A 14,093-nucleotide genomic window follows, 5' to 3' on the forward strand; every position below is an offset into this window, starting at 1 on the left:
GCCCCGTTCTATACGCCATTAGAGCAACATAGAGTAATTGCTGGTTGCATCCCCAGGCTCTCCTGGAAATAGAGACTCTCACAGGCCCCAGGCCCATAACTCTTCACACTTAGCTATTCATCAGTTCTTATGTCATGTAAACAGCACCTGCATGTTTGGCATGGCTGCCAAAGCCGCTTTTCTAAAATAAAACTCTTTATAAATCTTTGAGCACAGAGTCTGGTCCAAACAATATTCAATAAAGCTATTACTGTTATTATTACTTGACAAAGACCATAGATATAACCGGTGTTCCCAATTCCCCAGCCAGTGCCCTTTCTTCTCCACCAAGCACCCCTCTCAGGGGCTCCTCCCCAGAGACTAGGGGACAGCATCAGATGGAGGGTTCAAATCCAGGGAGCTGTGCATCTGCATATCCTGTTGCACAGGAAGGAGTTGTGGTGAACCTTTATGTTCAACAAGTTACTGACTTCAAGAAGACATTCGTTGTATTGTGTTGAGAGCAGCCGACCTTCCCAGCCACTGTCAGGTACCAGCTACCTGAGCATATGGGTGCAGCTGCGGGGAGAGTGGCAGAGAGAAGATGGGAAGGATATTCTGCATGCTTCTGTAGTTCTTGTGTAGAAAAAAATTAAATATTTAATGTAACATAACTACAAATATAAATATAAATCATATATATATATATATTTCTAAATTGGCTCCCAAGACTTCTCACTCTAATCCCCACAACTGTGAACATGATCGATTTTACTTCTTGATTAGATTATGTAGCTTTAAGGAAGGGAGATGATCAGGAGGGCCTAACCTTATCACATGAGCCCTTCAAAAACAAGAGTTTTCTCCAGAGGGTGGAAAAAGAGGAACAGAGAGCTCAAAAGCATGAGAGATTCTTCATTTGCTCCAATGGAGGGGTCCCTGGGGAAGGACTTGAGCATGAACTCTAGGAGCTGAACGTCATCTCTGGCTAACACGTAGCAAGACCTATAACCACAAGGAGCTGAATTCTTCCAACAGTAAGAATGAGCTTAGAGAAGGACCCAAAGCTCCAGATGAGAATGCTGCCTGCTGAAACATTGATTTCAGCTTTGGGAGAACTTGCCGAGATGTGTCAAACTTCTCACCTACAGAACTGAGAGATAACAAATGTGGGGGGGGGGGGCTATTTTAATTCACATAGTTTGTGGTAATTTGTTAGGAAACCACTACATGTTTAAGTAAATAACACTTTTTAAAGAAAAAATAACTATTTTCCAAAACAAAAAAATTTGGTGTCATAAACATGCTTTATGAGATATATGATTTATAAGTATTTCTCCAATTTTGTGGCAGCCTGATGGCAGATTTCTGTTCTAAGGTGGAAGCTCATTTCTTCCTTAAATCCTAGATCTGAAGGGGGTCCAGAACCCCACTATAGCTATTTGGGCAGTTTTTTCAGAAAGGCTGAATAACAGAGTGGATTCAGAATTCTGTGTACAGAGCAATTGTTATTCCCCAAAGGTAGGAAAGAAAGGGAGGCACCCTTCCATTTGCCAGCCTTCTGAGAAGATTGTTGCTGGGAAGAGAGTCTTTTGGAAGACAGGGTGGGAATCAGAGTGACTGAGATGAAACATGGTGGGTGCAGTAGTGAGGGATTGTCAGAGTGGATCATATTGTCTCAGCTGCCCACTCTGGCTCAGCTTCCTAGGCCCTGGCAGCTTAAACAGCCTTCCGGATGGTCAGGACCCTGTATCCTGGCTCCACTCCGTTGCCATGCATTCCCAGGGATCCTGAACCACTTACCCTGCAGGAGGCAAATGCAGCCCAGAAGCCGGGAGGCCCAGCAGAGGCCTAAGCCCCTGAGCAGGGGCCTCATGTCTGGCTACCTGCTCAGCTGCAGATGACACAGAGAAGAAAAATGCTATCCAGACAGGCCTGTAAATAAGGAAACTGTGACCACATTTGCTGATCATTGGCTAAGAGGTTAGTTCTGGAGAAATGACCCCGGCAGAGAGCCAGGCTGACAGGCCAAAACAAAACCAAAACTCTTTCCAAAGCATGTCAAGGCTCTTTGTCACTTCTGGTAACAGAGACTTCCTCTGCCTTCCTGAACATTCTGAGCTGTTTGCCCTTCTGTGTCTCTGCGTGCTATTTTCCTGCCAGGAGCACATTCTTCAAACTGTTTCTTACTAGCAAACTTGTGGTGACCTGTCAACTGCCTTCACATTCTTTACTTCTGAAAACTTCTCTGAGTGTTCAGGCCAATGGAGGTTGCTTCTACGCTCACAACTGCAATTTCCTTTTTCTAATAGGGTCGTTTGAGTTTCTCCCTGAAAACTGTCAGCCCCTTGAGGGTTGGAATTGAACTTTATCATCTCTGTGCTCCACTATCTTCTTTGCTGAATCATAATAAGCACTGAGCTCCCAGCACCACAGTAGGCACTCAATAATAATTATAGACTAAATGAACAAACAGCATCACTTTAGGACCCGCCTGGCATCGCGTTGGGCAGTCCCCACTCTGTGTTTTCACACACATCATCCACCCACGCTTTGCCGCTTTCCTGGATCAACAGCTCTGCCCCAAATAGCTTTGCTCGTCGATGCCAGCCTGTGGTCAGGCACAGAAGTCGTGCTTGTATAGCAAGGCTGGGCTAGGCCTTCCTGGATATACTGGTTGTCTCCTCTTCCTACCCTCTTCAGTGACTCAAATTTCCTTTCTCATTTTCAATAAATGTCAACTGTCAGTTGCCTAACTAAGAAGCTGCGGGCAAAGAACAAAGCTCTGAGTGAAAAGTGTCAACTCCCCACATCCCCAATGCAAATATTGGTATTTACCTTGTCCTGGGAACCAGTATTCAAGGCCTTATAGCCTGCAGGTTTGACTTCACTCCCACACACTCAAGAAAGTCAGGTCACTGCATACAAAACCATATTACGGATGTGAAACATGAGTCCTAGAGGGATTATGTGACCTATAAAAGGTCACGCAGCTAATTAAGGGACAGAGTCTGGACTCATGAAATGAACTCAGGAATTATCCCCCAACATCACAGCCCCTTTCCCAACCCACTGTGTGGCCTCAAGCAAGTCACCTGCAGTCCGGTCTCTTCTCTACCCAGAACTGCTCTGAAGCACCCCAGGCAAGAGAATATCCAGCATTGGCTTCATTTCCCCTCTGCTCCACATAGTAATGAGGAAATAACTTGCAAAGGCAATCTGTGCAGCCTGTGATCAGACACTTCTTCTTACGGGGAGTCAAAATCTAAGCAGTTCATCCCCTGGTCTCCTGCATGGTAACGGAGAGCAAGTCCCATCTGCCACCACTCCCTCTCATGTCCCTATACCTCTCCTGAAAGGACTCCTTCTTTGGGAATTATTTGATTATGAAAATGATTTCTGTGCGGGAAAGTGAGGAAGAGGGGCCTGGAGAGGGGAACCAGTAATGCAGCTGGAGGCCAGGGACATTGGGAAGGAGTCAGCCAATACACGTTCAAGGCCGACTTATTATATGCCAAGGACTTTTTAAAGAAGTCTCATCTTAATGTCCCATCCATCCTGTGTGAAGGCATAACATATAAACAAGCACATGTGTACCAACCACAGAACCTTTGGTAAGAGTTTGCTACACACAATGGTCTTATGCCGATAATATTTGTGGAATTAAAGGAAAGCAGACTTTGATCTGCAGCAGCAGATCATGCATGTGTGTAGGGAGTGGGGTGAGTGGGGGCAGGTGCCATATAGGAGAGAAATATAGAGTTCAGTGAGATGGGGAGTTCAGGAAGAACAAGAGATCTGAGCTGTAAGCCCCTGGGAATTCACAGAAATTGTAGGGGAGTCTCTGGATCTCTATAGCACTTGGGATGCAATGATACCTATTTTATTTGACCATTTCCCCTACCCCCCACCCCCATCTCTGGCCACCTCCAATCTTTTTTCTCTTTCTACGAGTTTTTTTTTTTTTTTTAGATTCCACATATGAGTGAAATCCTACAATATTTGTCTTTGTCTGACTTATTTCGCTTAGTATAAGCCCTCATGTTTCATCCATATTGTTCCAAATGACAGGATTTCCTCCTTTTTTTATGGCTGCATATATTTCATTGTGATATAAATATATATCACATCTTTATCCATTCATCTGTCAATGGACACTTAGGTTGTTTCCACATCTTGGCTATTGTAAGTAATGCTGCAGTAAGGATGGGGGTGCAGATATCTCTTTGAAATGATTATTTCATTTCCTTAGGATATATACCCAGAAGTGGACTTGATGAATAATATGGTAGTTCTATTTTTAATTTTTGGAGAAACCTCTTTTCTGTTTTTCATAGTGGCTGCACCAATTTACATTCCCACCAACAGTGCACAAAGGTTATCTTTTCTCCACATCTACACCAGCACTTATCTCTTGTCTTTTGATAACAGCCATTCCAACAAGTGTGAGGTGATATCTCATTCTGGTTTTGATTTGAATTTCCCTGATGATTAGTGATTTGAGCAACTTTTCATGTACCTATTAGTCATTTGAATATCTTTTTTGGAAAAATATCTATTCAGGTCCTTTGCACATTTTTTTTTTTTTTTTTTTTTTTTTTTGCAGTACGCGGGCCTCTCACTCTTGTGGCCTCTCCCGTTGTGGAGCAACAGGCTCCGGACGCGCAGGCTCAGCGGCCATGGCTCACCGGCCCAGCGGCTCCGCAGCATGTGGGATCTTCCCGGACCGGGGCACGAACCCGAGTCCCCTGCATCGGCAGGTGGACTCTCAACCACTGCGCCACCAGGGAAGCCCCCTTTGCACATTTTCAAATTGTATTATTTGTGTATTTTTGCTATTGAGTTGTATGAGTTCCTTGTATATATTTTGGATATTAACCCCTTATCTGATATATGATTTGCAAATATTCTCTCCCATTCCATAGTTTGCCTATTCATTTTATTGATCATTTCTTTTGCTGAGCAGAAGCTGTTTAGTTTAATGTCACAGTCAGTATGTCTTATGTTATATAATAAGGGGATACGAGATGGAAGAAAACAAAGATATTGGAGATATTATATATGTAATATAAATATATACACACACACACACTACACACACATACACACAACACACACAAATGCACTCATAACAAAATGAGAAAAAAATACTCTTGACAATTACAGTCTTTGCTTCTCATTTCTGTAACTGGTATATGGTCATAGCTGGTATTTATAACTACTTCCTTCAATAACCCATTTTGTTTTTCCTTTGCTTACAGCATGGTAGTTTGGTGGCCCATTGTTAAGTGTCCGTCTTTACCAAGGCGTAGTAGTGGGTCAAATGCTGTTTCTCAGAAGGAGAGTAATTATCCCCAATGACAGGGCTGTGCTCCAAAATCCTAAGAACCTTCACTGTGATTCACATATAGGGAGCTTCCAAGTCTCCAGTCAGCATCACTATTTGCCACTAACACTTCAGGCACCACTGGATCTGTTGGATCACATGATTCAAGCAGCAAAGAAGCTTGTGCAGCAGCCTGGACCTATCGCACAGCCTTCCCTTGCTCTGGGCCCTACTCAAAACTCATAGCTTTTTGGGTCAGCTGGTAAATGGGCTAGAGTAACATACCCAGATCAGGAACATGCTATTTTGAAAATCCAAAGAGACCCCCCCCCCCAGGCATTATGCCTAGGTTTTTTGGGTTTTTGGCTTTGGTTGTAGGAGGGAGCAGATGCAGCAACATATCATCCACCTTAGAAAGGATATTTCACCATGCCCCACACCATCAAACCCCTAGAGATTTCACTGAGGTAGAAGGTCCCTGAATTTTTGTTGGATTTATTTCCCACCCTCTAACATACATATGTCTTAACCAGTAAGTCTAGAATAGTTGCAACTACTCGCTCAGTAGGTCCAATCAGCACAATGTCATCAATATAATGAATCAACGTGGTATCTTGTAGACAGAAAAAGTGACCAAGGTCCCTGCAAATTAAGTTATGGCATACAGGTGAGAGTTGGCATACCCCTCAAATAGGACAATGAAAGTGTATTACTGGTCTTGCCAGCTGAAAGAAAACTGCTTCCAGTGATCTTTCTTAAAAGGGATGGAGAAACAAGGATTTGCCAGATCACTAGCAGGGGATGAGTTAATCTGCTCAAGCAATGAAACCACATCTGGTACACCAGCTGCAGTTCGAGTCACCACCTGGCTAAGCTTACTGTCCACTGTAAGCAAGCCTAACTCTGAGAATCCACTGTCATTCTCCAAGACCCATCTGTCTTCTGCACAGGTCAAATAGGTGAGTTGACTGGGAATGGGAATCACCACCCCGGCATCTTTCAAGTTCTTGGCACTGATCTATGTAGTTCCTCTGTGAAAGCAGAATTACTCATGGTTTACTATTTTTTTAGGTAGAAGTGGTTCTAGTGGCTTTCACTTTGCCTTTCCTATCAGAATAGCTCTCACTTCACAAGTCAGGAAACCAATGCGGGGATTCTGCCAGTTTCTGAGTATGTCTATTCCAATTATACATTCCTATTATAAATGTATATATTTATTTACTTACCTACTTAAAGCAAAGTAAATATATATATTTACTTTAAGGAATTGGCTCCTGTGATTGTGGAAGATGGGTGCATCCAAAAGCTCATGGGGTAGGCCAGAGGTCTGAAGACTCAGGGAAGACTTGCAGCTTGAGTCCAAAAGCAGTCTGTTGGAAGAATTTCTTCTTGCTGAGGGGAAGTCAGTCCTTGTTCTAGTAAGACTTTCAACTGAGTAGAAGAGGCCCATCCACATTATAAAGGGTAATAAGATTTACTCAAACTCCACAGATTTAAATGTTAATCTTATCAAAAAAATACCTTCACAGAGACATCAGGAATAATGTTTGACCAAATAGTTGGGTGCCATGGCCCAGCCAATTTGACATATAAAATTAACCATCACCATCAGTATGGAAATAGAAGATGTGAGCAATACTCTAAACAGAAGCACATAGACTACTTTACCCAACAACAGGATATGCTTATTCCCAAGTGTGCATGGACCATTCTCCAGGACCTTGTATTAGGCCACAAAATAAGTCTCAATAAATTTAAGTAGCATAAAATCATATGAAGCATCTTCTCTGACCACCATTGGATGAAGCTAGAAATCAATAACAGAAGGAAGACTAGAAACTTCACCAATTTGTGGAATTTAAATAACACACAATAAAACAACCTGTGGGTCAGAGGTGAACTCACAGGGAAATCAGAAAAGAATATGAGAGGCTTTCAGCCTAAGATGGCTGTGTAGGAAGACCCTGAACTCACCTCCTCTCATAGACACATTGGATCTACACACATATAGAACAACTCCTCCTAAAGAACTAAGGGCTGCTTGAACAGCTTCTGTACAACAAATGATAGAGGGACCACCTAACAGTGGGTAGGAAATATGAAGACGTGTTGCAGACAGGAACGCCACCCATGATGTGGCAAACTGCAGTAGGGAGGGATATCACTGAGGATTCCATGCACAGACTAGCCCAACCTGGGGGGCACAATGATAAAACAGTGGTTTAAAAGTCACCTAGACTATACATTAAGGAAATCCATTTACTAACTGTAGCAAATCTTCCAAATGAGTGGGTCACTGCTGTAATTTTCTCCAGAGTTGGAGGCACGAGAGAGTGCCATTTTTGCATTTCCCTTCCCCTTGATAGCACAGGTGGGAACATGGTCTAGGCACTCTAGCTGGCCTGCCAAGGCCACCCCAGCACACCCCAGACACTTGGCCCCCACCATGTACAACTTCCCCCAAAGTTGGCCCAGCACCATGTACTCTGGGTTCCCCCATCTGTGTCTGCCGCAACATCAGCCATCCTTCCAAGGTGGCCCCAGTGTAGTGTGCCCCAAGACCATCCCCTCCCCTCAGGCCTTCACCTGTTCCAGCTCTAGCAGTTCCACTGGGATGGCCCCAGCTCAGTGCACCCTGGGATCTCTGGCCTGTGCTCACTCCTGTTACAGCCATCCTGGTGTGGTACACTCTGGGACCCCACCCCCTGATCCATGCCTGCTCCAATTCCAGCCATCCTGCAAGGACAGTACTGGCATGGCACACCTCAAGAACCACCCAGCCTGTGCCCCCTCCAGCCCCAGTCATCCTGCCAGGACAACCCCAATGTGGTACAACCCAGGATATTCCTGCTGGTACCCACTCCAGCTCCAGGCAGCCTGCCAAAGCCTCCAAGCACACACAGTCTACACATGCGACATGCCTTCAAGACCGTCACATGGGACAGTCTACACATGGGACATGTGTACTGTACATGTAGACTACACAGTCTACACATGGGACATGCCTTCAAGACCAGGATAGGTAGCTGCTTGGCCTAATTCATAGACACAAACACAGAAGTCATACTATGTGAAGAGAAAGAAAAATATGTTTTAAATGAAAAAACAAGATAAAACCCCAGGGGAAAAGCCCTAATACAATAGCGATGAGTAATTTACCTAATGAAGAGTTTCAAAATAATGGTTGTAAAGAGACTAACTGAACTTAGTAGAAGAATGTAGGAACACAGTAGAACTTCACAGAGAGTTAGAAAGCATAAGAAAAAAACAATCAGAGCTGAAGAATGCAATAACTGAAATGAAAAATACACTAGAGGGAATCAACAACAGATTAGATGATACAGAAGAATGGATGAGTGATCTGGAAGACAGAGTAGTAGGAATGACCTAATCAAACAGCAAGAAAAAAAATAATTTTTAAAAATGAAGATAGTTTAAGGGACTTCTGGGATAATATCAAGTATACTAACATTTGTATTACAGGGGTTCCAGAAGGAGAAGAGAGAGAGAAAGGGACAGAAAAATTATTTGAAGAAATAACGGCTAAAAACTTCCCTAACCTGGGGAAGGAAACACATATCCAGGTCTAGGAATCACAGTGAATTTCAAACAAGATGAACTCAAAGAGATCCACAGCAAGACATATCATAATTAAAATGAAAAATGTGAAAGATAAAGAAAGAATTTTAAAGGCTGTAAGAGAAAAACAACTAGTCGCATACAAGTGGACACCCCCCCGTAAGACAATCAGATGATTTTCAGTAGAAACTTTGTAGGCCAGAAGGGAGTGGAATGATATATTTAAAGTGCTGAAAGGAAAACAACAACAACTTGCAACCAGGAATACTTTGCTTGGCAAGGTTATCAATCAGAATTGAAGGAGAGATAAACAGTTTCTCAGACAAGCAAAAACTAAAGGAGTTTGTCACCACTAAACTGGCCTTAAAGAAATGTTAAAGGGTCTTCTTTAAGCAGAAAAGAAAAGGCCATAACTAGAAATAAGAAAATATATAAAAGAAGAAAATCTCACTGGTAAAGGCAAATATGTAGTAAAGACAGCAGATCAGCCACTTAAAAACTCGTATGAAAGTTAAAAGACAAAAGTACTAAAATCAACTGTAACTTCAAGAAGTATTTAATATGTTTACACAAAATTAAAACATGTAAAATATGCCATCAAAGACATAAAATGTGGAGGAAGAAGAGGAAAAATGTAGTGCTTTTAGAATGCATCTGAACTTAAGTGACTATCAGCTTTAAATAAACTGATATATATATATATATATATATATATGTATGTATGAACTTTATTGTAACCACAAACCAAAACCTACAGAAGATACAAAAAAATAAAGAGAAAGAAGCCCAAACATAACATTAAAAAAAAATCATCAAACCAGAAGGGAAGAACCAAGAGAAGAAAGGAACAGAGAAGACCAGCTAAACAACCAGAAAACAAGTAACAAAATGTCAATAATTATATACTTATCAATAATCATTTTTAATGTAAATGGACTAAATGCACCAATCAAAAGACATAGGGTGGCTGAATGGATTAAAGAAAAGACAGCAACAACAGAAAAACAAGACCTATCTATATGCTGCCTACAAGAGACAAATGAAAATGAAAAGAAAGCTAGGTTAGCAATACTTGTATCAGACAAAATAGACGTTTAAAAAAAGACTGTAGCAAAAGATAAAGGAAGGCATTCCTCTAAGATCAGAAACAAGACAAGGATACTCAATCTAGCCACTTTTATTCAACATAGGATTTGAAGTCCTAGCCATGACAATTATAAAAGGAAATTTAAAAATCCAAATTGGAAGGAAATAAATAAAATGTCATTATTTGTAGATTACATGATACTATATATAAGAAACCCTAAAGACTACACCAAAAAATATTAGAACTAATAAATGAATTCAGTAAAACTGCAGTATAAAAAGTTCATATACAGACATCTATTGCATTTCTATACACTAATAACAAACTATCAGAAAGAGAAATTAGAAAGCAATTCCATTTGAAATTACATCAAAAAGAATAAAATACCTAAGAATAAATTTAACCAAGGAAGGAAAAGACCTATACACTGAAAACTATAGGACACTTATGAAATAAATTGACAATGAACAAATAAATGGAAAGAGAATTCTGTTCTCATGGATTGCAAGAATCAATATTGTTAAAATGTCCATACTACCCAAAACAATCTACAGATTCATTGCAAGCTCAACTGAAATTCCAATGATAATTTTCAAAGAAATAGAACAAATAATCCTAAAATTTTTATGGAATCACACACATGCACACACACACACAAAACAGATATCCAAAGGCAATTTTGAGAAAGAAGAACAAAGCTGGGGACATCACATTCTCTGATTTCAAACAATACTACCATGCTATAGCAATCAAAACAATATGGTACTGGCATAAAAACAGACACATAGATCAATGGAACAGAATAGAGCCCAGAAATAAACTCCCATTCATAAAGTCAATTAATCTACAACATAAGAGGCAAGAATATACAATGTGGAAAGAGAGCCTCTTCAGTAAATGATTCTGAAAAAACTGGACAGCTGCATGCAAAAGAATGAAACTAGACCACTTCCTTATACCATCTACAAAAATAAACTCAAAATGGGTAAAACAGTTAAACATAAGACCTGAAACCATGAAATTCCTAGAAGAAAACATAGGCAGTATGCTCTTTAACATTATTCTTAGCAATATTTTTTGTATCTATCTCCTCAGGCAATAGCAATAAAATAAAAAATAAACAAATGGTACTACATGAAACTAAACAGCTTCTGCACAGTGAAGAAAACTGTCAACAAAGTGAAAAGACAACCTCCTGAATGAGAAAAGATATTTGCAAATGACGTATTTGATAAGGGATTAATATCCAAAATTTGTAAAGAACTCATACATGTCAATATCAAATAAAAAACCCAAACAATGCAGTCAAAAAATGGGAAGGACCCGAACAGAAATTTTTCTGAAGAAGACATATAGAAGGCCAACAGACACATGAGAAGATTTTCAAGTCACTAATCATTAGGGAAAACTAAATCAAAACCCATATGAAATATTGCCTCATTCCTGCCAGAATGACTATTATCAGAAGACAAATAACAAGTGTTGGCAAGTATGTGGGAAAAGGGAACACTTTTGCACTGTTGGTGGGAATGTAAATTGATGCAGTCACTATGGAGAACAGTATGGAATTTCCTCAAAAACGTAAAAATAGAACTACCATATGATCCAACAATTCCACTTCTCTGTATTTAGCTGAAGAATATGAAAACACTAATTTGAAAAGATATGAGCAGTATTGTTGCAGCATTATTTACAATAGCCAAGATATGGAAGCACCTTAAATGTCCATCAATAGATAAATGGATAATGGGAGATGTAACTTATATATATAATGGAATATTACTCAGCATAAAAAATAAATAAAATCTTGCCATTTGCAACAACATGAATGGACCTAGAGGGTATTATGCTAAGTTAAATAAATCAAACAAAGACAGACAAATACTTTCTGATTTCACTTATATGTGGCATCTAAAAAACAAAACAAATGAACAAACATAACAAAACAGAAACAGACTCATAGATACAGAGAACAAACTGGTGGTTGCCAGAGGCAGTGTTGGTGGGGCGATGGATGATATAGGTGAAGGGGATTAAAAGGTACATACTTCCAATTATAAAATAATTAAATCACAGGTATGTAATATACACCATAGGGAATACAGCGAATAATATTGTAATAACATTGTATGGTGACAGATGATAACTAGGGTTATTGTGGTGATCAGTTCATAATACATAAAATTACTATAATATAATGTATCAAATCACTATGTTGTACACCTGCAACTAATATGATATTTTAAGTCAATTACACTTAAATTAAAAAGAGAAAAGAGGGACTTCCCTGGTGGCCCAGTGGTTAAGAATCCACCTGCCAATGCAGGGGATAGGGGTTCAAGCCCTCATCGGGGAAGATCCCACATGTCGCAGAGCAGTTAAACCCGTGTGCCACAAGTACTGAGCCTGCGTCCGCACGCCTAGAGCCCGTATTCCGCAACGGAGAGTAGCCCCCACTCGCGGCAACTAAAGAAAGCTCACGCGCAGCAACAAAGACCCAACGCAGCCAAAAATAAAAATATATATTAAAAAAAAAAGAGAAAAGAAAACACTTTGAGATGTAGGAAAATGGAAACAGAACTGCCAAAACATGGGATGCAACAAAGGTAGTACTCAGAAGGAAATTTATGGTAGTAAATACCTATATTTAAAAAGAAAAACTGGTCATTTCCAGTTAATGACCTAACTTTACACCTTAAAGAACTAAAAAGAAGTGCAAACAAAACCCAAAATTAACAGATAGAAGGAAATAATACAGATTAGAGTTGAGATAAATGAAATAGATAATAGAAAAACAATGGGAAGAATCAACATAACCAAAATTGGTTTTCTGAAAAAAACTCAACAAAATTGACAAACCATTAGTGAGACTGAAAAAGGAAAATTAGATAGAAGACACAAATCATTAATCACAGAAATGAAATTGGGAACATTAATACCAACCTCACAGAAATAACAGGGTTGGAAGAGAATATCATGAACAATTATACATCAACAAATTATGTAACATAGGTGAAATGGACAAATTCCTAGAAATACAAATTAACAAAACTGTCTCAAGAAACAACAGAAAATCACAACAAACCTACAGCAAATAAAAAGATTGAGTTACTAACCAAAAAAAACATTCCAACAAAGAAAAGTCCAGGACCAGGTCGTTTCACTGATTAATTCTATCAAACATTTAAAGCATTAGTATCAATCATTTTTAATTCTTCTAAAATTAGAATTAAAAGTAGGTAAGAGAACACTTCCTAACTCATTCTATGAGTATAATATTACACTGATACCAAAACCAGACAAGGAAACCACAAGAAAAGAAAATTATAGACCAATATATCATATGAATACAGACAAAAACTCATCAACAAAATACCAGCAAACTGAATCTAATAATGTATTAAAAAGATTATAAATAACCAAAGAGAATCTAATGTTAAAATTTTTGATCTCGGGCTTCCCTGGTGGCGCAGTGGTTGAGTCCGCCTGCCGATGCAGGGGACACGGGTTCGTGCCCTGGTCCGGGAAGATCCCACATACCGTGGAGCGGCTGGGCCCGTGAGCCATGGCTGCTGAGCCTGTGCGTCCGGAGCCTATGCTCCGCAACGGGAGAGGCCACAGCAGTGAGAGGCCCGCGTACCGGAAAAAAAAAAAAAAAAAAAAAATTTTTGATCTCATGTTTAAATAAAAAATTCTTAGTATAACAATGGACACTAGCCATAAGTGCTCCATTTAATCTGGGCTCAAGAAACAGCCCTTGTTCCAATAAGGGAAATGTGGCAGTTGGTCTTACTGAGGAACAGTATTTCAGTCTCCAACGTGGTACCTTCCTAAGAGATTTTCACAGGTAATTCTGGCCAAAACAATGTTTGTGTCACTCCCCTTAAGCATTGGTATGAGAGCTCGCCACTTGGGATCAGCAAGGAGGAAGCTAAATTTTCTGCTAAACAAACAGAAACTGAAACACTTTGTCTGGAATTATTAGCTGCTTCTACATGGCATAGCCGTAACATGCTTTCCAGAGTGTGGTTTGCAGACCAAGTTTCCACACACTGTGGGGAAGGAGATGATGTCCTTCAGCAGGTGGTCTGAGGACACTGAGTCCCAAGACCCCTCCCCAGA

At 40.1% G+C, this 14,093-nt stretch overlaps 1 protein-coding gene across 1 annotated transcript in view; it reads left to right on the plus strand.

Annotated features, from left to right (window-relative positions):
* LOC309819396 (CD48 antigen-like) overlaps positions 1-4,855 on the plus strand; it is a 30,336-nt gene extending 25,481 nt beyond the window's left edge. Inside the window, exon 8 of the mRNA XM_082649534.1 lies at positions 4,586-4,855. The gene's annotated coding sequence lies outside the window, so the exon portion shown is untranslated. The remainder of the gene's footprint in view (positions 1-4,585) is intronic.
* Positions 4,856-14,093: the final 9,238 nt, after the last annotated feature.

The sequence above is a fragment of the Grampus griseus genome (assembly GCF_964374135.1).
Source record: "Grampus griseus genome assembly, chromosome: 1".
Taxonomy (NCBI): Eukaryota; Metazoa; Chordata; class Mammalia; order Artiodactyla; family Delphinidae; genus Grampus; species Grampus griseus.